Below are 21,164 nucleotides of genomic sequence, written 5' to 3' on the forward strand. Positions count from 1 at the left end.
TTATATTTGTTATACTCAAACTTCATACTTTCATTGTAATTAATTAAAAAAGTTGAGAATTTGCAGTTTTAAAAACGAAAACAAATTTCGAATAAATATTTATAAATTTCTAATGGTAGCGGAAGTTTGCTGATAATATGAAGCGAAGCAATAATAATAATAACAACAACAACAACAATAATAAGAATTTACGCGCATATATTTGAAGCATATTTACCTAAAATTCAATGGTCCGTGTAATTATGTATATCGACGGACATATTGTATTGCGAATACTAATTGAACTGTAACAATGAGCTATAAGGTCCGTTTAAATAAATTAATTAGTACAATTTGATAATGTCGACAAAATTCCATAGAGAAAAGGATAGAGAAACCGACTAAACCATCGACTAACCAATGAACAAAAATTTTTATAAAGCTCTGGGACAGGCATCGAATTGCATTTTTATTTATTTTTTTTTTACAAAGCTCGAAATGTTTAATCAAGCCCGAAAATTCTCGTGTCATAGAGAAGTGGTTCATGTTGTTTTTTGCTTTAGACTGCTTGAGTAAACGTAAGTGTACATATATATATATATATATCAAATCTAGGTGAAAGTAAGGTAAAATATTTATTAAGTCTAAGTAAAAGTTTAATGGACAACCGGTCCGCAATTTTTGTATACATTTGACTGCGAAAATAGAAATATAGGCATCCACCCTTCAAATCTATATGTATATATATATCTATATATAAATATATATATATACAAATATATTATTATATGTATATATATATATATATAAATATTACCCTCTATGCTGTTATATCATAATAGGAATAGTTTTTTGTTTTTTCTCCTCCCCCCCCACTTATTTAGCACGTTAAAAAAAATGTCTTCCATAATCTCCTAATCATCTGAATCTGAAGTTAAGAATAGATGAGCCTGAGTAAAGTTTTAATATAGGAAACAATTGCGAGCGTACGCAAACGTGAATCTCATATTTCAAGTTTATCAAGAATATATAAATATATATATATATATATATTATATATTCATATAAGGATCTAATCTGATGCATAAAAATGATGTTCAGATGTAGTAACGAAATGATAGGAATGCCAAAATGTTTGCTGGGTTTAATAAATATTTTGCCTAAATGCTGGTCATTTCGCTGGTACACAAAATTTACACTTGTAATTTATATTGTACTTCCGTTATTCGATGACAACAATAATAACAAATGCATTTTGTTGCGATTTTTTCAAGCGTAAACAAATTAGTAAATTCATACATTACACACACTTACATCGCAAACGATTATTATATGCCCTAAATTAAGCATTACAGTTGCATACGTCATTTGTATGTGTATGTGTATGTGTATGTGTTTTTTTTTTCTGCAGATATATTTGTAACTCAAATAAACCGTTATGAATGGTTTTTGTAAACGATGCCGACGGTGATAAATTATGCGAGAAATATGGCTTTTAGGCGTAAATGCAAATGCTGGACAACAACAATACGAATGTTTTCAGCCATCACAATGATAACACTAAGAGTGCGTATGCTAAGTGCGTGAGGTATCTATTAGGTCTGTTAAAAAAATTTTGGCTATCTTTTCTTTTTGATTCTGCCGTGTTTTCCACTTAATTAATATCACTTATGGAGAACAGAGGCAGACAACTTTGATTGCTTGTCTATCTTCCAAGCAAAAGCTAAAGACTTTTTAGTCTGTTGTTTCTAAAAATAGTTTTTGCCGGTCTACGGCAATTTGCCATGAAAAATAGCTAATGCGAATTTCAAGAAGGTGAACTTCAATTTTGGAACATAATAGCCGTCCTTTAAGAAATTTCTTCTTTTTTTTGCCGGTGGAGGGCAAAGCATTAATTAATTATATAATATATTAACAGAAAAACTTAATCTGAACTACTTTAGGACGATGTTTTTAAATTGTCTGTAAGTTGGATTTTAATTCTCTACTTTTTTTTTTTTACTTTTATTAATATAAGAAATTGAACGAAGAAAAAGTTAGATGGACCCCTTCAGAACTTCCGCTTGCCATGAAACATTGCGGTGCAAACAGAATGGAAGAAAGACAAGTTAAAGCCTTGTAGTCACTTCGCTCTGTCTACCGACGTTATAAAATATCAGAGTTCATGAGAATTCTTTCAGAAAAACGGGTCTGAAAAATAGATCTATGTACACTACACTATTAGGCATCAAACGTTGTCCTAAAATGTTATAAATGAAACCATGTCCTTGCCAAATAAAGTGCTAGCTGAGAGATGACCTTCGATCCGGATTATCTTCATTCATTTAGCAGGTCACGATAGTATTATAACAGAAATATTTTTTCCCAGACATATTGGAAATCGGAGAAAATTTTTTTTATATAACGAGTTTTCCAAATTAGGCTTTTAGTCATAAAAATGTTTTGATCGAGTTCAGATTCAATGGTCTTTGTTATTGATTCAAAACATGTCAGTGTTCTAGCAAAATATCTTCAAAATTCTGATCAGTAACGTGAACACAAAAATACTTGGGCAGACATTAGACTGCCAGATGGACAGACCTGTTTAAATCGATTCAAAAAAAAATTATTTGGAAATATTTAATACGAGGTAATGAAAAGTGAATCTATCTGAAATCTTTCCGGGTAGTGCATCCGCACAACTTTGCAAAGGACATTAGTTACGGTGAAACATTTTCTACGCTCTAATATAATCAATAAAAGCATTTTATACTCCCTGTGTTTATGGGAAAATTATGATACATTAATTTTATTAATGAGTTTGTTACATTCGAAAATCATAACATCCTTCATGTCTTCTCCTATATTTTCAATTTATGACTTGGAGAGATGAAGTTCAACTGAATTTTATTAATCCAATTGAAGGTGTGTGCAAATCAATAAAATCGATATCATCAAATGGATGATAAACGGTTAGGATAGGTATGGAAATTACAACGTATAGGATAGATGTGATAATTACAACAACAAACGAAACTAAGAAATTAAATAAAACAAGTTAGAAACCAAACCATTTCCAAACTCTCTGATCAACAGCTTATGATGAAGTATAGCATACCTTACCTTTTGATAAGCGTGTTTTCTTGTAGCTCTGTCTAATCTACTCGTAGACGTAGTTCTTCGTACAAATATTGTTTAGTATTTATTGGCTTTTTTCGCTATTGATTTATGCCAATGCTTTCTTTTGAAGTTTGTTCCCTCGTCGAGCGTATGGCGATACACTAATTGGTCTTTTCAATCAATTAATGGATCCATCGTTACTCTTCTTCTTTAAGTGTTGAGTGTGTGTGGTTTTCTTTCTTTTTTCTCTACTATGTGAGACAACATCAGCACAAGTAAGATAAGAAAAAACTAATTTTCGCTATTTCATCAAAGTAAAAGTACACTTTTCTGATATTTGAAATAAACTTGATGAGCTTGATGAACTTTGGCCATTTGTTAATAAAACCGATATGTTTTAAATTAGATTGTCGCACGGAATAACCGTGCTCTCCTTATGCTAATTATTTCATCATCGATTATAGTCTTCTTCAGTTGAATATTTCTTTAAAATATCATATCGCTTTCAAGAAACCCATCAATGGACGGTCGCCAGTAGATAAATTAATAGGATTTTCATAGGCCTCCGTTTAAAAGTCAACTTTACACCGGCAAGGGAATAAAGGAAATAAGGAACGGACAGAAACTTCCTAAAGTCGAGGACAATGTCTTTTCTATTGTTATCGCTCGCAACGTTTTAAGTTAACTGCTCGCTACGACCGCATTTGCTGCTCACAGTAGACAGTGAAGTTATTCGGGCAACGTATTTAAGGCGCACAGCACAATGTTTGTTTGGAAAAATTGTTGTTTGATTCTCCGCCAAAACCTTCGTATGGAAAGTCAAATAGATTACTTAAGGATAAGGTTATATTCAGTTGCCTTACACAGCTAAAAAAATTGATCGCAGCATAGAAATTTAGAAAAGTTTCGTTATACTTTCTTGCAATCTCTCTCTCTTTTTCTTTCTACTCTCGTTTCTTCTCCCTTCATCTCTTTTGCCATATGCCACAAATTTGCATGTGTGGGAAGGGGAGGGAGACAATAATTATCGAAGTTGCTTTGCTAGCAATTCAATAATTTTTCCCATTAATAACATTATCTTCACTATCTTCTCATGGATTCACGGCATAAAAGAAATTTTTTCATTAATCTGCAATTTCTTTTCGTCCCATAAGATCCTAGACGCAAGGCTTAATCATTCATATAAGGTCATCCTTATAAGAAATATGGATTTCCGTCATCGATCGAAACGGAAGAGAGAGAGAGAGAGATGCTTGTAAAGAGAGAAAGCATATTGAGAGATAAATGCGGACGTTGTTCCCCCCTGCCCATTATAGGTTAAATTTAGAATGGACCACGAGGGAGAAGAATCGGCCAAATCGTCGACCGTTAAAATAAATGTATATGAATTCTAGAGCGCTATATAGTCTCAGCTGTGTAATTACGTATTATTGTGTTACTTTTCTCTTGCGTTAACAATTAATTTTTTATTTCTTTTTTTTTTTTAATGTCCTGATGGAAAAAATGACTGTTAATGACAATTGTTTTAGATAACACTTAATTTTGTAGTCATTATCGTATAAGTAGAAAAAAGAAGGAATGAGAAAAAAAAAAAAAAAAAAAACACAGCTAAGTACGCAGTGAACTAACATCTGCAAATATAACGTAAATTACAGAAATTAACGCAATTAAAATGTCAACCGTTTAACATGTTTTGCATGTATATGTGTGCATATAGGTGCGCGCATGCATTACAACTATTTGTTGAGCTTAATGTTGCTAAAGGTTTGCTAAGCCATATACATAGTGTGAAAGGTTAGCTAATGAACGCGTATTCACATATGCATCTAAGTATTACATATATATGCGCATGTATGGATGTGTATTCTGTATGCATGCATGCAGTGTATGCATGAAAAGAGATTTAAAAATGACCAGCATTAAAATTTAGAAAATCCTCTTCCAGTCGCATTCACATCTATTTACACATTCATTCCGACTAAAAGTTGATGCAAGGCCATGCACGTCCCACGTAATTAGTGCCTACACGTATACCAATAAGTATAAAAAGGTTAACAAAGGCAGCGAAGCACCTTTATGTGTAGTCGCGTAGCAGTGAGCGAAGGATGACTGAGTAACAGGTTAATTGTGGCACATTGCTAGCGTTTAATTGTGCGGCAATGACTACAGTTAGTGTAACTCTTTTTGTTACTGTTATTGTTGTTATCCCTTTATTCCGTTTTTTTCAAGCGTTTTGTTCTTTTTTTTTTTTGCTTTTGTTTTTGTTTTTATTTCGTATGCAATAACAATAAAACTGTTGAATACAATGCCATAAAATACGTTTCTCCCCATTTCTTACATAAGCCCACACATTAAGAAAAAAATTAAAGCCTATTTGTGCATATACATATATATATATATATATATATGCGTATCTATATATACATATAGAGCATATGTGTAACGCATAACAATATCACTACTATCACCTACCATCATATAGATGTGGTGGCAGCAAAAAATTAAAAAAAAAAGAAAAAAACCAAGTGTTTTCTTGAATGTGTGCAACTGGTTGCTTAATGTACTTGGACGCCTTCGTATCCTCTCTCTCACTATTCTGATTCAATGAGGTTGGATGTTACTCTATATTGTATATATATGTATGTATGTTGTGTAGAAGTATTGGTTGACTTGTATAAGTATAAACTCAATTATACATTGGTGTATGCGTGTGTGTGTGTAAGTGTTGTACAATTGTGTGTGGTAAAAACAGATTTGTCTGCTTTATACTGTGGCTATGTGTGCATAAATGTATTTATATTGTTATTGGTCGGCGCAGCCAACAAAATGTTAGTTGGTAGGTAGTTAGGTAGATAGGTAGGTAGGTAGGATATAACAATAGTATCCTAATTGCCGGTCATTTGTTTTTCGTTCGCCATTATGCTTGCATTCGTGTACAGACAATGTGTGCATGTCATGGTTATTGTGGTTCGCCGAATCATTGCTAATGTTGTATAATTTTATGCATTCACTTACACGTACAAACGTTCGTACACATTTATATACCTGTTTTTATATGACCCATCTTAAAACCGGTACTCTGCACTGGGATTTGAAACCAATTTTTTTTTGTTATTTTTGTTTTTTTTTTGTTTGTTTTTAATGCTTACCATATTAAAGTTCAATTGTGGTTTAAGTCCATGTCGTTAGTCTAGTAAATGTTTGGTTTATTACAATGGAGTGATATTCAGTACCTTTAAATTTGTGTGCATGTGTATGTGTGTTTGCTTTTTATGTTGACATTATTTTATATTATTGTCAACGAATTTGTGGATTTTTGTTGCTTTTGTTGTAATAGATTAAAACTTTAATTGGCATTGGAATGAATATTGTTGCTCTACAAATATTCCTAAATCGACGAGGCTCGGCAAATAAGTTTACGTCAATTTGCTAAAAGTCAATTTATAGCAAAATATTTTATAAGTACTACTTATAAGTATACAATTATCATTATTTCTATATGAGTTGTCGACGAATTCCCAATTTTCATTTAATTCAATGAAAAATCTGTTCGCATGAATCTTTTAGTTAAAGAAAGGAAAAATAATAATATTTTTTAAAATAATATTGCAAAAAAAAATTATATATATACGACCGATCATTAGATACACAGCACCAGTTCGTTTAATACTCGTTTTGGCAATGACACACCGCAAATTACACACTATTTTCTTGCGAAGGACACTTCTCATGAAACCCCGCATATCTCGCCCGATGTCCAAAAACGCCATTTGACATACTGTATATTTAGATCTTAATATACTTCCTAAAGTTTGTCTGATTTTTGCTTCCATTATAAAAGACTAGAAATTAGATGTTACCTGCGTATAAGGGCTTGTTACTCCCGATGTATGTTGGGGTCTAAACAATAGATCTCCGGGGGGTTAAAACTCTTTATCGTTAATTTTTTCGTTAAATTGCTATTATGGACAACTTTTCATCATAAAATATTAAAAATTAAATTATTTTCTGAAGGTCTTAGTACTTTTGGGGAATCTTGTATCGAACGGTATCCATTCATATTTGGCTCACTTGATTGTTATATCAAATTACTATCGTGAAAAAAGTTTTCATTATAAAACATTAACAAATCAGGCTTTTGACATGTAGGGGTTTACGTTAACTAAGTATTCTTTTATGCTGTGATGTGAAAAAGAAGTTCGACTTGGGCCAAATGCGGTAAGGTTGATTACTCTGTCAATTTCGTCCTGAAATATTGGAAATCAGTTTACGCAAGTGCTTCAGTGTTTCAACACCAGGCGATTGATAGATAGATTGAGAGATGGAAGGACGGACAGATTAAGAATGCATATCCTTTATAGATTTCAGATGAGTATTTCTCAGCGTGAGAAACGCAGAAATACAGTTAGTGCACCTATTCTGTACAAGAAAGAAAATTATTTTCGATTGTGACGTAATTCTTTATACACACCTACCCCAAAAAAGAAAGACTAAAAAATCTAAAAGAAACTACATTTTGATACTCTATCTTGTTAGGTGAGCGAGGCTGATATTTTCTATTTTCAAAATAAAAGCGAAGATTTCTTTGCTGCATATTGTGTACTTTATGAGTAACAAGCAAAATACACGGAAAACAAAAGGTGTTCTTAGTTTTTATTATTATGTGGACTAGTGGGCGTATTATCATCTTCAAATTCCTTCGCTAATTTGTAACCGATACCTTCATTTTTGCGAACGGGAAAATGCTTACTGCTGATACTATACAGCTCAGCTCAGATGGAGAGCTGGACAGATGAATGAACAGACATGTTTAGGTGCATTGCGAATTCGAAACGGACCAGGAATTTTTATTTACTTTATGAGACTTTCGCATCTAGCTTCTATGTGTAATGGGGGTGGCCGATTTTTTTTGCATTTTTTTCGAGGTACTCGCATCCGCTACAGATCATAGCGGTCAAATTTTTGTAACTTTATCTGTTGTTGTTTATAGGTAACGAGCAAAAAGTCAATTTGTTGTATGGATGTAAAAATGTGTTTTTGCGACGATGCTAAGTCTTCTCGTTTCTGAGATATCAAAAAATAAATAAAATTTTCGTTTTCAATATTGTTTACCGCCAAGTTCAAAGTTTGTTTTTTCTTTATATGCAGACGTTATATATATGTCTCTAATTCGACAATAAAAACACTCTTTTCGGATTCGTGTCAAATATTACTAAAAACTAGAAAAGACTTCGCTTAATGATTTATCATCATCGGGTCATTAATCAGGGGAATTTTGCAAAACTGGTTAAAGCCAATTTTCAGCTACGTGATTAGCTTAAGTTTCACTGGTAACTAGTAAATATAACGAGTATATACACCGTTGTTATTCGTTCTCTTCGTTGTTATCATTTGCTAAAAGCGCTTAGATGCTGTCTGCAAAAAATTCAATCCAGAAAAATCTACGGCAATTTTAAATTACCTTTAAGTTTTTCTAGTATTTATAAAATGCAGTAAAATGTCATTGATAAAAAAAAATCGTATTTCTAAACCTTAAGAACGAAAATTTTTGTAGTTCGTTTGTTTGTTGAAATATGAAAGAAAAGGGTAAAATGGCCACTTGTGAATTGAAGATTTCTCTTGCATTTAGAAAATAACAAAAGAGCGACTGTGAATGTCAAATCTTTCTTGCGTGTTAGAAAAGAAGAAAAAATCTCCTTAAAGAACAATTGAGATTGTCAAACTTCTCCTGTATTTTAGAGTTGATCAATTTTTTCCTTTCATTTGTATAGTGTAATTCGGCAAGGCAGCAGTCGTAGGTGTCGTTTAATAAAAGTTTTAGTAAAATTAAACAATAATTATCAAAAGTTTATGACTAAATGTTGTGATCTAAATCTCAATTCAATTCATTGAGATTTAGAATTAGGAAAATTTAAATAAAGGAGATACTCTGCCTAAAAAAATGTATAAAATTTCAAAGGTTTGCACAAATTAGATAAATGTAAAGGTATGTAATATTTTAGAAGAAAGGGAAAAAGGAATAGAAAAGTGTACTAAGTTTATACGTAAGCTTAACGTTAGAGTGATAAAGGTAGCAGTTTTGCTTCTAATTGCTTTTGAAATAAAAATCAAAGGAAACGCAAAAGTTACAAACTTTTGCCAGTCAAGAATCTAGAGAGAACCGTTAAAAAAGCAAAAAAAAAAAAAACAAGAGATTACATTGTCTCCCTAATTATATACGCAATTGAGAATGTTAAACTTCTCTTGCATTTTAGAGCTGATCAATTTTTTCCTTTCATTTCTATAGTGTAATACAGTAAGGAAGCAAACGTAGGCGGCGTTTTATAAAAGTTTTTTCAAAAAAAATGGAATGATAATTATTTAAAAAGTTTACAAATAAATGTGATAAATTCTATAACTAGTTGAGATTTAGAATTAGGAAATTTAAAAAAAAAAGTGATACTCTGCCTAAAAATTATAAAAACTTTCAAGGTTCGCACAAATTAGGAAAATTTAAATCTAATAATTTATATAATATTCTAGAAGGAATAGAAAATGTTGCTGAGTTTGTACATAAGGTTAACGTTAGAGTGATTAAGGTAGCAGATTTCTAACAAGGTCATGGTTGTTTTGCTTCCAATTTGTTTTTGAAATAAAAATCAAAGGAAAAGAAGTTGCGAAAATTCACCAGTAAAGAATCTAGAGAGAACCGTTAAAAAAACAAAAAGAAAAAAGAAAACAAGAGATTATATTGTCTCCCTAATTATATACGCAATTGAGAATGTTAAACTTCTCTTGCATTTTAGAATGGATCAAATTTTTCATTTCAATAGTGTAATTCGGTAAGGAAGCAAGTGTAGGTAGCGTTTAATAAAAGTTATTTTCAGAAAAATTAATTAACAACTATTAAAAGTTTACGAATAAATGTGATAAATTCAATAATTACCTGAGATTTAGAATTAGGAAAAGTTGAATAAAAGTGATACTCTGTCTAAAAAATATATAAAATTTCACGGTTTGCACAAATTAGAGAAATGTAAACGTTTGTAATACTGTATGTATCAGAAAGAGAAAAAGGTATAGCAAGTGGTGCTAAGTTTGCACGTAAGCTTAACATTAGAGTGATAGAGGTGGCAGTTGTCTAACAAGTTTATGTAGTTTTGCTTCTAATTTCTTTTGAAATAAAAATCAAAGGAAAGAAAAATTGCGCACTTTTGCAGGTGAAGTATCTAGAAAGAAGAGTTAAAACAACAAAAACCCAAAAATATTTTATTGTCTCTCTAATTATACACCCAATTGAAAATTTCAAACTTGCATTTTAGATGTGACGAATTTCTTCTCTTTTATTCTTGTAGCGTATTTCGGCATAGGTGTCGTGTAAATGAAAAATCTGGAAAGAACAGTTAAAGAAATGAGAAATTATGTTGTCTCCCTGATTATATAAGGTAAGCGATGAAACTTTTTATTTCATTCATTTATTTGTCCTTTTATATATATATATACTATCGTTATTATTATTATCTGAACAGTGTTTTTGTTTTATTTTGATTAGTTAAGTCTACTTTTTTTGCACATATCTGTTTTTGTAGATAGATTTTTGCATATTATTATGACTTTACTTTTACACATACTTACCACAGTAATTCAAAATAATAGTTTCGCTGTTAGATTATGTACGTGCTTTAGCCATGGCGTACTATCCGATGAATCTAAAGTGTCTGATCTGCTTTGTAAATACAAAGACCTGATACTGAGTAACCATGCTGTTAGAAATATATATGAAAGAAAAGTTATTAAATAAGAAAATAAATACTGAAAAAAAAAAATCTGAATGAGAGCCATCACTATAACTACTATTACTGCCATTGGGGGAATTAAGCCTTTAGCGATTGTTGTAACGATTTGCGGTTTTAAATTTGAAACAGTTTCATTACCCATTACATTTGAAATAATTTCGCAACCACCTGCAAAATTCGTTAACAAGCTAGTTGCCGGTCTTTTTTCCAACATTTACTTATTAATCAACACGTTTTAATTGACCCATATATTTGAACACTTCTTTATTGTGTTCCGGTCTCTCGGATAAATTTTCCATTACACTAATTAATCTAAATGTCTTTGCAATTTCGTTTTTAAAGCCGAATGCAGAGATATCCAGTGATCACACTGTTAAACCATGACTACTTAAGCCTGTACAGCATTATTAAAGGATTTGCGAGCATCTCTTACCTTATGTCTTAGATTGATTCATATTATGCTAACGATTGTATAAGTTTGGTACAACGCGCTGTTTAACGTTTGTATCATGAGGATTCGAAAATAATCTTATTAGTTGCAAAAAAAATCGATTCAGTTGATACATCTAGTTTTGGAGATGGATTAAGGGTAATCTGCAAGCTGAGATAAATTTCAAAATAAATTTTATTTGATATTTAGAAAGAGAAGAATAGAAAGGATAGATAACTGCTAATACTTTACCACGGATAAACTGATTTCGGATGTTGCTTATGTCTGCATGTAGGTAAGGGAATGGTGAAGGAAACTTTCGAAAGATTAAAATGATAAATAGAGATAAACAATTAAGTACGTTTTAATACTAAAGAAGGTAATTAGCGGCTAAGGTCTTACAAGAAAAGTAAATTGTGAATCAAAAGCAAATGACGCGAAAGGCGTAACGACGATAACTTTCCGTTTAAAACTAAACTTCAGTACAAGAAAACTTGATTGTCATCTACTTTGTTTGCTTATGCAGCTATCAGTGTTGTGGCTTCATCAGCTTAACGATGATGGCATTATTTTCTAGATCTCGTATTTGCTGTCAGGAAATAATGTTATATGGTTATATGTATATATATATATGTTTTTTCCAAATTTGAACATCCAATACCTTAATTTCTGCCATTGACGAAAAGTTTAATGCAGAAATTGTACGGATAGATACATTGGCGTGCGGACGGACGCATTTAGATCGATGCAGAATTTAATTTTCATACGTGTATGTATATATATGCATACCTATATGTATTATAGATTCTCCGAAGTTTCATCCGCGGACTTTGCAAACGCTTTGAGAGAATGAATATACGTCTGTCCTATGGAGGAAGGGTTGAAAATGTGGTTGAATCTTAATGGAAAAACGCCATCGAGCTTTTCATTTGATCAAATATAACGTGCACGTTAACGGACTTGAGCCAACGTTAGAAAATAAGCTAATTAAAGTTGTAAAATGTATAAAAAGATCAAGTAACCCTTTAAAACCCTCACGTTATTAACATCAAAAGAATTAAATTTAAAGATATGCCCTTCATATAAGGACGGGTATATCTAAAGCTAAATAGCTGGTATTTATATATTTAATGCTCTTGTTTCCGCTCAGTAAAGCTTCTTACCTCCAAAAAAAAAAAACCTAAAAGCATTAGTTTAACTTATTGCGGACGAACTTATCGACTATTGTTTTGCTTTATTTTACTTACTGACTTAAGAGTAAAATTTTAATATTTAATAGAGTATTCATATCCCTACATATCATGGACGTAATCGTATCCTTTGCAGAAAGTTAGCATTACGTATTTGCATAAACGTTGCCGAAAATACAACGCGTTGTCGTTCGAAAGAATCATAATATCTGACGTGTGTATAACAACATATAAAAAATAATTTACCAACGAACAATACAAACATACGAGATACTGACATACATATGTGTATTCCTTTACATATGTCCATCATCATCAACAACATCAGCGTTATGACGTTAACTCATTAGACCAAGTTACCGCGTTTCTCATGTTCTCTCTCCTCTGATTGTTAGCGTCATCGTTGCATGCAACAGTGAGGATTGTTAATATCCGCTAACGAGGAATGGGGATGTAAACGTTTTATCAAAACGTTTGCAATGCGCAGAATATCTATTCTTATCCAATATATCCAATTTTGAATCGATTTAAATACGTCCGTCTGTCCGTCTATGTAATGTCATTGTTCTGGTCGCGCTAATTAAGTAATTGTGGTTCAAATTTGACAAAAACAATGAAAGTTCTTACACATAGGTCAAATTGGTCGAAGGCCACGACCGCAGCACAACGTAAAATGAAAAGATTTCTGATTCCACAAAAAAAAAAAGAAAAGTTTATTGCTGCATTACTCATTAATTAAAAGAATTTATATATTTCGTGAGCGATCTTACAGTTCTTGTATATAAATTGTCAATATCGGCCACGCCCACTCAATACAATTTAATTTTTTTTCGAGATTTTTTATGATAAAGATTTGTTGGGTATAGAGGATTCGGCTGCAACCGAATGTAATTCTCTTACTAATCTTTTTCTTTTTTTTTTTTTTTGGATGAAAACTAAGTCATGTGTGCATCAGAGGAAAAGTAAGTAACTGATGAAAAATAAATTATTAACAGTTATAAGAATTTATGCGTTATTTAAACTCGCAGATAATACACTAAGGGATACCGTTGCTTATTAACGGGAAAGACCCTATGAGCAGAGTTTAAAATAATTGTAGAAATTTGTTGTTTTCCTTGGAAATAATATTCATTTTAAAGGCATTTTCTAGATTTACGCATATTATGGTTTGGTTTGCTGGCAGTCCATTAATTCGGCTTCATTTAGATTCATATGGAAAGGAAGTACGATTAGTAAGAATGACGGACTAATTTATTTAAGATTTACTAATTAATTTAGATGAGCTTTGCTATCAGGCGGTTCTTACCTTGCGGCTTAGATGTAAGGCTTCCTTTTTTCCTTAACCAGTTTTAATTAGACATCTTATGGCAATACGGACAGGCGCATGGATAGAGAGATAGACTGGCAAAGTGCCTAAGAGGAGTTGGAGAGTGCTTTTGAAGCATATAATAATTCTGAATTCATTGATTTAATGGAAAAAATCATGAAATAATGGAAAATTAAGTCAAAAATAATTTGAATAAGTCAACTTGGAAAAGGGTATTATCGTACCAGTCACGGAAAACTTATCGTAACCTCGAAGAAAACGGGGTAATAGTTAATCAGGAATTTACTGTAATTAGTGTCCACACGAAAATTCCAAAGTGATTTCGTTCCATTTATTGACTTGCCTGCAACTAAGAAGAATGTTGATAGGCCTTCGGTAAGGAAAAAACGACAGAGAATATCTTCTACCGGGCGGATCTTAACAAATGTCTTTTGTCTAATGTGTATTCCTTAAGTAATATTTTGTGAATTAAATATGTTCATCGTGTAAGAAAGGAGCAAACGACAAACAATAGGGAAACTATACCAAAAAAAATTATTGATCCATTTATGCAAGGACAAGTAATAAGCGAATAAGTGTGTGCTATGGAAAATGTCTTCTTTTTTTTACCTCTGTTTACTGTATCGTTATCAGGGAAAATGTTGTTGCTTTTGTACAAACAAAGTCAATATTGTGTTCGTTCATACCTTAACACATATTTTTTTTTTTTTTTGTTCCTTTTACAAGTCATCTCTGGTCGTATTATTAATTAAAAGGTCAGCGAAAACCTTTTTGCTAATCCACCACAGATATACAGCGAAGTTATAGCAAATAGTCAGATTGAGTTTGAATAAGTAAGAAAATTTTATTCGACAGTGAACGAATTTTTTATACCTACCGGACGGAACTTTTACAATGTTAAGTGGACGTAATTGATATTTTCCATATTTGTGGGATATAAATGGAAAATTACATCATTATGGGTAATGACCAAAGAATCCCAAGTGTACACTTTTGTTGTATATAACTTTTCTCCTATTTGACCCACACAGCAGAAGTCGACGTTTTAATTTTTACAGCCAGGCAGCTAAACAGACTTAGATTGATTTAAAATGTGATACAATATACATACCCTTATAACATATCTGAGAAGTTTCCTTCCTTGGATGTTGCTAACATTTGACGGAATAAATATGCTCCCGGCTTAGGAAGCGGGTATAAAAACTGTTCTCACAATCAAAAGTTGAGGTAACATGAGTTGCGTTTTTCAATAATTAGGACGCGAAAAAATTACCCGCATCTATATATTCGAAGGTACATATTCGCATTACATGTGTATTTATAATATGTGGTGTCCATACAAGTATAAGTAGTATCAACAATATTATGGCTTATAATTGTGTGTTATGTGTTTAGTTTGGATTTTAATTGAAAGTTAAATATGCTTTAGAGATAAACATGCAAATGCTTGCTTACTTATATACTCACTAAATTTGCAAAGTAATAGAATATTTTTATTGTTTATGTATTTTAATACATATTTATGCACATAATACGCAGTATCCATAGATACACTAATAACCATCATATTGTTTTATTATATTATGCTTCATCATATTTAATCATTTACTGTGTGTGCTGGAGATTTTGATTTTTTAAATATTAAGTGTAACATTTTGATCACCTATCTGAGATTAGTTAACATATCATCTGCAGCGAACATTGACCGGCAGGCAGGCAGTCAAGCAGTCAGGCAGTCAGGCAGTCAGGCAGGCAGACAGCCTTTGGTGCCTGTCCATGTAAAATGTAGGAAATGAATAATTTTATGGATCACTAATAGCACGTTTTATATTAAAGTCACACATCAATGACCGCCGCAAATAGATAAAGTATGATAATACTTGTCATTTTATAAAAAATGATATCCTTGTGCATATTATTTACATGTACATATATATATATATATATATATATATAAATATGTATAACTAATACAAATACTTGGTTAATGATTTGCGGGTTTTTTTATTACAACAAAAATGGATTACTTACTTAACTTTAAAACATCACATATGGCGCATTGTATGGATGATTGGATGAGACTTATACTTATATAGCGGTATACGGGCTTTTTCTAAACTTAATTTGCATAAAACATTATGGACATGGAACTATCATTCGCTACGTGAACATTAAAGGATTAACTTTACAAGCTGTGAAATCACATATAATCACATGGTTCAGCTAAATTCTGCTTTCGAAGACATTTTATATAAGAAAGAAAAGAATTATTGTAGGACTGTAAAGCTCTTCCTTATCTCTTTGAAGAAGGACGATAATCTAGAAGGCAAGTTTTCCAATGCTGCATAATGTAATGTATAATGTGATATATGAAAGGAATGTACATTTTAAACTGATGTCAAAAAAAGTGTATAGAAAAAAAAAATTGCATTAAATATCCATTATCTATATTTTTGTTGTTGTTTTCTTTGTTAAGCACGTTTCACATGTAAAGACAGTCCGCCTTATGAGAAATGTACAGCAGCTCTAGAAGTTTAACGTACTATGCAAGAGTAATGTTAACTAACAGCAACCAGTAATCTTCACTGTATCGTTACGAAAGATGTTTATAAGTAATGTTCGGACCATATTTTCTTGGAAAAAAGAGATCTATGCAAAATGGTAACTTCGTGTTACAGTCGCCACTTTCCAAGTTAAATATTTGCTTCAAATACCCTACACTATCGTATAGCTATTCAGAAGCGATCGAAAAATTGTTCCGATCGCAACTAATTTACACGTTTAATAGGGAAGAAGTTTTAATTTGGTTGGAGTTGAGTTTTTTTTTCTGCTGATTGATAAAAGGAATGAAGATGTATCCTATTATATATATATATGTCGCTAATGTACCATTTATATAGAGCTTGTAGTTGCATTGCCAAGGCTATATTTTACGCCGAATCTCTTATTCTCTTTAAATACGGAGAGTGGATGGCAATAGTTGCACGATTTTACCGTCGATGTCAATGTGTTTCGATTGTTTCATTATTTTTTACACCTCAAAGACTACCACCACCCATCATCTTATTTTCTTTAAGTAGCTTTCTTTTTATCTTTGCCCTTCTCTTCGTCCGCGCGCACACTCATTGCTTTTGCTGGAATCAAATGTAATTACTTTGCTTAAAAATGATGATTACATTCAGCAAATAAGTTCCTTACGCTTGCAATGTCCTGAAGGAAATTGAAGAAGACAGAGATGAAAAAGATTTGCTTTTTAAGTTTAAACCGAATTTTATAATTGCTGTTATTCTTCCTCTTATTTGCTATTAAAACTTATACCAGCGCATATATGTATATATTTTCTTTTCAAGCTCGTGGTAATGAATCATTTTTCCATTCTTGGTCAGTTTATTTATTTGCCCTTTGCAGTTCAGTGATGTGAATTTTAACTTGTAGAGCAAATGTTTGCGTGAAAATACACAGAACATAGTACGTGTTTTATACGAGGATGGTATAGAAAATTGTCAATCTTGAAGACATTCTTCTCACACAAATTCAAAAACGATGCTCTCTCAACCTATGGCCCTATCAATCAAATCCGAACACGAAAGAGAGAGTAAAAGTCTTGTTACAGTAAAATCGTTTCTTAATTTCACATCAAGTCAAATTTTAGCCCCAAAAAAAAAGAACATTGCGAAGGCAATTATAATTTGTGTAGAATATGCTCTCCATGATATATATAATTGAAGCCATTATATTGATTAATAAGAGAGACAAAGAAAAAGAAAGAGTGAGAGGGAGTGAAAAAAAAAAAAAAACGAGAAATAGTTTTTTGAGACAAACCTCGTAAGGTTACTTATGCAACTATTTTTGTGGGTAAGCATTGATTCAAGTAAAGTAAAATGCAGTCAATATGATTGGTTCGTTTGAAAGAAGAAGAAGAAGAAGAAGATGAAATATAGTTTATGACCTAAGGTGATTTGCACATTTTCCTTTTTAATTGAAATTGAACAATTTTTCTAGCAAATTTTGTTTCTGTTTTCAGTTGTTACCCCAATAAGGAGTTGTATGCATAAGCAGTGGGCTTGATAGGTCTGTTGTTATGCAGCGCCTGCCTGCATAACTCACTTTCTTTTTACTCAATATGTATATGTATATATATATATATACAACAAATGGGGGGGATATTTAAATCTCAATCTAAACTTTTCAATCAGCTCTTTTGTTTTTATAAACAATACGAATAAAATGAATGAAATTAAAAACAAATATCTCTAGTATAATACAGTAAGTCTTCGGGGGTTCTTTGATTAGTTTACTCGTACAAATTTGAAATTGATTTGTTAGTAAATGTAGAATAATGCTTAACAGAGGAACAAAAAAAAAAAAAAAAAATTATTTACCTTTCTATTTAAGAAGCGAACTCTCTTTTTTTCTTTTTTTTTTTTTTTGTTTGAAAATATTTGCAAAACTCTTTCAAGAGAATTGTGTTTGCTTTACTCCACAATAAAATAACGATCAGCGTTATTACGAAGCATGACAATGGATGGCATGCACAATTTCAATTGTAAGGCATTTTAAAAAATTCATAGAAAAGTCGGGGTTTGATTGATCGCTACAATCCATCATATCGAGTATATTACGATTTTCTCATGTCTATTTCTCTCCCTTCATCCACAATTGGTTGCACTGCAATAAGCCCAGAATAAGCATTGCGATATTTCTTCAAGCCATATATTAGGCGAATTCCAAATCCGCGATATATTGATAATACAAGTTCGGAGTGTTGGGATTGGAGAGATGGGAATGAAATATTGGCTTGCCGGCACTAAGGAACAAGAGCTTTCAATGCAATAACAGACAACGAGCACAAAGGAATTTGTTTTGGCTAAAATGTTGGCAGCGTTTTTCAGCTCACTAATATAAATAACATTTTCCTTTTGGCTAAAGAAAAACCTACTGCCTATAATTCCGGCGACCAAGTAAAAAACAAATGTTTTTTTTAGAAAATTCGATTTTATTTATCAACTTAGGACGATATAATTAGTCTATCGTCTCGAAATATACTTCAGTTTCCATTATGGTCTGATCATTTGGCTGGGGAATATCCTTCTAAGATTTGCAAACAAGTGATAATAGCTGGGGACGAAACGTAGAAAATATGAAGGATAGAGACCGAACAGCAAGTACGTTTTTATTCGCTTTCTTCTACCGAAATTTTCATAGAAAATAGTGAATACAATGCATTTTAATAGTTTTACGATGGCGGCGATCTCTTGCAACTTTATTTTTAGATTATCGTCAATCATTTTTTGGTTTTTTTTTTTTCGACGCCTTCTCTTGCATCAGCTTCTTTTGTTTTGCCATTATATTCAGAATCATCAGTATTCGTACAATCTTACGCACATAACAACAAGCTGATTTTTTTTCGATAAAGAAAAGTTACCGTAAAGTTTGTGACGTCCACGGTTATAGGATAAATAGGGTCTTTTTGCTGCTAATAATACTGCTTTTGCAAAGAAGAAGAAGAATTAATCTGCTTAAAATAGCTGTTTACCGCTAATTATCGCTTTTTTCTTTTTGCAACTCTTTTCTTTTAGTATTGTTAGGTGGAAAAAAATTAACTAACCCTAATGAGTGAAAGATTAATGAAAAGAGAAACGAGGACGAGTCCGATATTTGTCTGTATATTATGAGGGTAAATTTCGTTTCGTTTGTGTCGAGTGAGAGGCACAGTTACTCTTCTTTTGAGGATCAAAAATAATTTGTCGCGGAAATTGTAAGCAAATCAATGGATTTGCATGCTATAACATTCACATTCGCGAAAGCGTTAAAGAGAGAGTGAGAAGACGGTAGCCATGGTAGCATTTTGTGCTTTTTATCAGCTACCGCTATTTGTACCTCTTTAATGAATGTTCCGGGTGTTCCGGGTCATTGTTGGATGGTTTCTCGAAGGTATTGTCCGTCCGGTTCATAAATAAACCCTAAATCAAATAAAGTGACGGCCGGAATCGGCTATGACTATGTTTTATATATACTTACCTGCCACTACATATAAAGCCCGTCTGCTTCTGTTCGTCATAACGTATTATGGATGGTGGCCAATGTTCTCCTATACGAATTACTAATCATACTTCATGTAATCGTGGAAGATATGATGCGTGTTGCTATCGTTCTATAAAATTTTTGATTTATAGCATGTAGAGAAACATATACGAAATAATAACGTTATGAACCAATAATGAAATTAAAACTCAAAAAAGCATTCGTAGAACTAGGGGAGACAGATACAAATCTTTTCTTGTAAGATCGACAAACTTTTCATATGAATAAGTCAAGATGTGATGAATATTTTTTGGGACAGATTTAAACAAGCTACGCTTACATAGAGGTTAGAGGATAGCCCTTTCTACGCCCCCCCTAAATGTTTCTTTCTTTATTGTGAAAGAATGCATTGAAACTCCAAATATCCATCGTATTGTCTAAAGCAAATATAGTTCCCACAAAGGGGCTTGTGTCATTTTAAATTTTCACACAATAGAGACATCATCTCATGGCCTGCGGGGTATCGTTCTAACAACGCCCCCCCCCATAACATCGATTTCAGTCGAAAAAGCAGTCGGTATACATCGGTAAGGGTTAAATCAACAGCATTTTTAGGAAAAGAGGAAGCAGTTCCGTCGCTAGACCAAGAAGAAGAAGAAGAAGAAGTTACTCGCCAGGCTTAGGCTTCTTCAAAATTTTTATTATGAATTTTTACTATATCCCCTCAGTACAACACTCAGCCTTAACAAAAGCTAATAAATAATATTCTGTGTAAAAATCTAAAAGTCTGAATAATTATAAACATCACTCTCTCATGCATAAATTATTAAGTTTCGCTATCGTATAACTTCAGATGAAAATGTAATAATTTTTCTTCTTGAGAAAAATCAATTGCAAAACGAAATTAATTGTCCTTGGGCTATAACGTCCCTTTTCTCCTTCGTCGTTCTAGGACATTAACGATAATGTCATTTTATATCAGTTGTTCAGTAATTTACTACTGAATAAACGATAAAATTATACTTCTCTGAAACTGTATTTAGGTTGATAATCCTACCGTGTATGACTCTATGTGCATCTGTTTGAGGGCATAACAAGAATGAATCCCATCCACCCCCTCTTAGCTTTGGCATGGATGGCAGCAATAAGTGTAACATGGAAATTTCTGTCCATTTCTTACTATTGCAAAGCACACATGTGTAGATTCACAAGTATATAGCATAACTGTATTACGAGAGGCTTCACGTATAAAGGATAGACTGAAAAATTATTCTGAACGAGGGAAAAAAAAAAAAAAGAAAAAAAAAGAAAAAAGGGAAACCGAAATGAAACGAAAATAA

At 32.1% G+C, this 21,164-nt stretch overlaps 1 long non-coding RNA gene across 2 annotated transcripts in view; it reads left to right on the forward strand.

Moving 5' to 3' along the window:
- Window positions 1-9,893: 9,893 nt before the first annotated feature.
- Window positions 9,894-21,164, forward strand: part of LOC119634865 — a 34,843-nt gene continuing 23,572 nt past the window's right edge. The window contains exons 1-3 of one of the 2 annotated variants that reach the window (XR_005246987.1): window positions 9,894-10,277; window positions 10,413-10,502; window positions 15,496-15,715. This is a non-coding gene — a long non-coding RNA (uncharacterized LOC119634865). Of the gene's footprint in view, window positions 10,278-10,412; window positions 10,503-15,495; window positions 15,716-21,164 lie in introns of those variants that run through there. The other variant, XR_005246988.1, reaches the window with a different exon arrangement.

Source organism: Glossina fuscipes, unplaced genomic scaffold (genome assembly GCF_014805625.2).
Source record: "Glossina fuscipes isolate IAEA_lab_2018 unplaced genomic scaffold, Yale_Gfus_2 3, whole genome shotgun sequence".
Taxonomy (NCBI): Eukaryota; Metazoa; Arthropoda; class Insecta; order Diptera; family Glossinidae; genus Glossina; species Glossina fuscipes.